Source organism: Pelecanus crispus, chromosome 2, assembly GCF_030463565.1.
Source record: "Pelecanus crispus isolate bPelCri1 chromosome 2, bPelCri1.pri, whole genome shotgun sequence".
Lineage (NCBI taxonomy): Eukaryota > Metazoa > Chordata > Aves > Pelecaniformes > Pelecanidae > Pelecanus > Pelecanus crispus.
In genome coordinates, this window is record NC_134644.1 from 83374210 (window position 1) to 83380209 (window position 6000).

The window sequence follows — 6000 nt, forward strand, 5'->3', positions numbered from 1 at the left end:
ATGAACAGTACCTGTCCTACAGAGGACTTCAGGAAGATGAGAAAGGCAAAGTACAATTTCAGAGAGGCACAACAATATTTTGAAGGTAAGCCATTTGGATTTTCAGCAGAAACGTTTCAAGTTGAGGATCAAAAGAAAATCTAGGTTTTCCATGAAAAGCAGCTTTCTACAGGAAAAGTCATACACTTTACTGATGAAACAGACTATATGGACTAAAGTGCAGAGATCCCTTGGGCCAGTCAGCATTGTAGCAATACTTAAGAGCCTTCAGATAATTCCTGAATTAAGTCATAAGGCTTGTTTCACCAGAGTCCTAGCTACTTCCCTATGAGCAATTACATAGTTTCCCTTACCTGATCAAATCATGGGTTGAAAAAGGTAGTGTTGAGATGTGGCTTCAGCAGCAGGGGCACCAGGAGAGGCTGTTTTAGAACAACATTTGCTGGGGTAGGTCTTGCTGATATGCCCTATTCTAGGTTCAGGCTTATTTTCCAAATAAAAGCTGATGAAATGGAACTGAAACCTCGTATTTTGCAGCAACCCCTTGGTAAGTTGGCAGCACTCTTTCTGATGATTTTACTGCAGTAAGAGGTCCTCCATCATTATGCAAAAATGAGGTGAACATCTTCAGATATTCATTCAATTATTTATTTCAGCTTCATGTTATCTGTTGGCATCAATTGCCACCTACATACAAAAGTGCCTATGGATGCATTTTTTGCATGATTTCACAATTTTCCTTCCAGAGTTGGCTTGGAAGGGAACTGTTTTAAGAAGGTTCAAAAATATGACTGTAGGAAAAAGAAGAAACCTACATCTCCCTGTTGCATGTGCAGTGAAAAAGTATGCTGTCTGTCAGAGGTTGCCCATGCATTTTCAAACCCATGGATTCTACCCATGCAGGTTTTATAGACTTCTCTTTTTTAGATTTCATCTGTCAGCGAGCTCTACCTAATTTCCATTAATTTTAGCAGAAAATAGGTATACAAATCTAAAGATGAAATGTTTGCCTTTAATGACTGTCTAAAACTAAACCCATTAAAATTTAGTAGACTTTAACCATTGGCCTTTTCTTTCATTAATCTTTGCTCTCAGTTATTTCTTCTAATATAAGTTTTGTATTACAATAAAGCCAAGTCTTTCTGAACTTCACATTTATTTTTTAATTGTTTCCTTGAAAAAGGCATATGAAAAGCGAACTACTCTGCAGTAAGAAATATTGCATTAAGATTATGAAAACCAATTTTAATATTAAACATGGCTAACATGAATTTAAAACAACTGTGGAAAAGGACCTAGAAGTATTAAGTGTCAGATTTTTGATGCCTAGATTATAAAATGTTTGACTTTTAGCCTATAAACTTATAATTGCTAAACCAGATGATTGTACAGATTATTAATTAGCAGTTGAAATTACATGTCATGTCATCAGGAGTGCAACTAATTCTCTCTGAATTTGCAATGTAATTTTGGATCTTACTATTGCTTTTGGAATTTGACAAAACTTTAGGAGACCAGACCAGAACCTCCTAAATTATTTACTCCATTTTCCTCTATAAAGTTAGTTTTCATTGCATTTGCATCCCTTCTCTCAGCCAGTATATTTACCAGCCTAGAGATGTGACAGCATGATCAGGAGTCTACCCGGTCCTACACTGGTGTGTTGGGTGCTACACAGCCCTTTCTTTACACATCTGAGCAAAACGTCAAGCAGACAGATGCCTTGAAGTGCCCTGAGCACAAGAATACTGCCAAGTTAGCACGGCTGGTCTCTCTAATACAGATAAAGAACAAGGAAAACAGGCATAAAAGGAAGCATATGCTGTTCTCACGACACTGTTTTTAAGTGGGATGAAGCCTCTCTTTCATTCACTTCCAACATAAAGCCCTTTCTTCACAGCTTAGGAGATCCTGCTATCTTTACAACTGGAATAAAGCATCAGTAGCATACCTGCACGTGTGAAAGATAAATGCAAAATATCATCAAGAAGCTTTCTTCCCTATGAATTCATTTGTACAGAAGGAGCTTGGAAAGTTAAGAGGAAAACACTTAGCTCAAAACACTCATCAGATTAGACACCATTCTTGAGGCACAAACTAGCATCCCATTTAACATGTTGGAGGGAGGCTGGGAGGGCAGAAAAAAAAGTTTTTAAAGTGGCTGCTCACTTTCAATTTCCTCAGAAAAAGAGGCAATAAGGACCACAATAAAGCCTGTCACAACAATTTTGGAAGCTGTAAAAGCTAAGTTTCCTTTTAAACAACTTCTTTGAGTACTCCGTGTTCTCAACAAGGGTAATTGAAAGACAAAGCTTTTACAGCTTCTGAAATGCTTGTCCCTGTTCCCTCTTTACACAGATCAAGGACAGTAAGAGGGTAATTACTAACTCCCTGGAAATATACAGCCCACCAAAAGCTTGAAAATTAGCAGATACGCCCTTTTTCTGTCCTTATCCCCTTCCTTAATTTGCTACAACAAATGGACTGAAGAGGGCTTTTGAAGACATTCTCTCTTCACCTTTGTCACACACTGTTATTTAAAAAAAAAAAAAAAAGTAGTTAATTTTTCCCCTTGATCCTCCTTTTTAGATTAACGACCTGCAATGCCCTATAAGGACCTAAAATTAACCTACTTGACCACAGGCAGATCATCCTTGCTTAGATACTTTCTCTGGTTCTGCAAAAGTCATTGTAATTGCATCTACATTGTCTTTTCACTAGGCACCAAGGAGTAGACTCCTTCATGCCTGCAGTGGTTCAGGCTTCTGCCTCGCCAGATCTTCAGTTCTCCCTCAGACAAGGTCAAACAGTACCCATACTGTAAAATGTCTGCTTTGCCTCCTAACCCAATGCCCATCCACAAGCTTCTCCAGCTGGGAAGTGTGGTCTCACATACCCTGCAAAACCCACAGCATCTCTCTGCTTCTCTCAATACACCGCTGCCCCAGCACTCTCTGCAGAAGGCCATGCCAGATGCTTGATCCGAATTACTGCTGAAATCCTGCCCACTCCTCCCTCTCTTCCTGTTGCTGACGGGGATGTTTTAACACCATGAACGGGTTCCTTTTTGGGACAGAGACAGGACACAGGCAAGGCTGCTTCTCAGCTCCAGCAGCAATTTGTGTTGCTTTAAAATGACCATGCAACTATGGCTTAAGTTTGTTTAAGATTTGTGTTTAAGATGAACATCCCATACATGCACATACACAGACATGTCTAGAGAGCACATGGTTAGAAGTGACACGACCTACAGCAGGTTTCCCTCTGTGGTGGTGCCCCCACAATTTAGGATAGCCTGATGCACAGATTATTAGGGACAATGGGAGACTCAGTTCTGTTCTGGATAAAAGCCTAAAACCCCCTTGAGAGTATTATGTCTTCAGCGTGGGCTGAGGCTCACATGCATATAGCTTCTCCATCACCAGGGCACCGTGGAGACACTTTAACAGCCAGTCTTGGCAAACACTTCCACTTTCTCTCCACGTGGCACTATTCAGTTCTTATCCTCAAGCCTGGAATTAGCTGCAGGACACGGCTCCCTTTTCCAGCTGGTTAGCTGGCTACATCTGTTAAACTGCCTCACTTGGAAGGTGTCTTGACACTTGCAAAGTCATCACTTATTGCATTTGCCATTTCGTGCAAGCAATGCCCACACAAATAAATAGATGCAATCAGATATAATATACCATACTACTTCCATTGTCTTAACTGACAGCCTCTTAGAAAGATTACTTTTTTTTTTTATCTAATCTGAGGCTAGGACTGCCACTAGATAAGAATAATTAAATATTCAAAGCCTATTTGCGGAAAACAGCCTCTGACTTGAAATTTGCAATCTGCAATGCAGAAAAAGTAGAAATCTTTAGAAAGTCATTTGAGTGACGTACATACACAGGTTCAGTTATGATTCATACCTGCAGATCAAGCCTATATGAGATATCTTGGTGTATTGCCTTTTATGCTAGTATCCAGATGACACTGCTGCGTGTGCCATTAACAGCAGATTGCAGAAAACCAGATGATAGAAAGGTTCCTTTCATTACTCAAATACAACCCTCAAGCTTTGATGAGATAATCAAACCTCTTCACACAATTATGTCCTTGATAAAAACACGAGTCATTTTTGAACTGATACTCGAAATGCTATTTCAATAAATCACAAAAGGGGAGCTCTCATTTCTGCATTACAACAAGCTATTTTAAAACCAATCCAGACCAAACAACAATAAGCATCCAGTGAAAGGCTGAAATATGGAAAACAAAAGGAAGGAAGCTATAATTATTGGTGCCCATAGCATACAACTCACAGTCAACATCCCAAAGCCACCCAAAAAAAGCCTCCAGAGAACACTAAAAAGTTCTTAATATCTTTATGCTGTGGTCAAGCATTTACCCCATCTGTGTGATACGTCAGTCCTGCGTAGGCTAATAACTATTTGCCTCACCCAAAAATTAAATAGCTTTTGTTATAAACACTGGGAAATGTTCCAGAAATAAAATAAAGGTTTTCAAATGGGAGGGGTAGGAGGATGGGAGGTGGAAGGGAGGAAGAGAAAAATCTGGAAAAAATTAAAACAAAGCTCTGCACCCAAATAATCAAAGACTAAAGTAGAAATTTGGTTGGCTAAGTGAACACTAAAAGGTAAGACACAAAACAGGGTGCAGATTTGAACAATAGAAGAGCAGTGTGCACAGAAGAAATAAAGAAAACCCCAACCTTTATAAATGCAGGAGGATCACATCTAGGGCTAAATGCGTCTCAGACATTTCAAAGCACCAGTGGGTTAGTAGTAATAAGACTGACCTACACAAGAATTATTAGGTCAAATAATTATGGCTTGTAGACTAGGAACCAAAAGCAGTCCTGGCTTCAACAGGCAAATCTTACACCGCGGGGACTTTTCTGCCCCCTGTTTGTTCTGTGTCAGCTTCTCCAAAGGGAAAGCAGCTGTCCTGACTCCTTGCTGGTGGTGGCAGAGGACGAGGCACTGGGGACCTTCTTCCCCAGGGCATACATCTTTATTCTCAAGGGTGTTCCTGGGGCACAGCCTGATGACTCCCCCCCAAAATCAGCTCCCTTGCTGAAGCTATGGATCATGCAGAGAAGTGAAAATACTACAGAGCTGCTCTCTCACTGATGCACCGAACTATCGATTCACACATTTCTGGACTTTTAAATGTTGCAAATCAATAACTGGTCTATAATTGAGTTAGGTGTGACAGAGGCAGTGCATCTGCAGAAAGTCCATTGGAGAGTGACGCTGTTAACACAGCAATTTGGAAAACTAGTACTGCCTAAAAACAGTATGCACACTGGATGTCAGTGTACAGCATGTTTCTCCTTGGTGTATGAATTAAGCCAATTCAATCAGCACATACCTACAAGCAGCTGGAAACAATAAATTAAAGCCACTAATTATCACACATTAACAGAAGCTAAATAAAAAAAAAGTGTGCTTTATAATAACACAAACGTAGCAGCGACACCAGAGTGACATGAAACAACTAAGAAATAAAGCATTTCTGCAAGGGAAAACTACACTTTTTCCTGTGGTACTCATGGTAGTACTCAGATATTTAGGAAAATTTATACAATGTTTTAAATAAGTCACTTATGATCCCAAGTTCTTATAACTACGATAATTTAACACATTTTTTCCTAATCATTGGGATGATATAGCTATATTTCAGATTGTAGGTTTTTTAAAAAGTGAAACCAAGTAACATTGTGAAACATTTTTCATGCTTAGAGTAAAAAAATGCTCTGTTGCACCCAGAAATATTCCCCACTCAATCCCACTAAGTCACACAGTTAAACAACTTTCTGTAATACAGCAATAACACTTTTGCTTAAAATATGCTTTAAAAGACACCTGAAACTAAACAAGAATCAGGCAATCTACATGCATCACAGAATAAGGAGGTTCTCTAGTTGTGCAAGGTGGCAATTAGTTTGAATAATAAAAAAAATGAGGTTGTAAAATAAAAACAATAGTATTC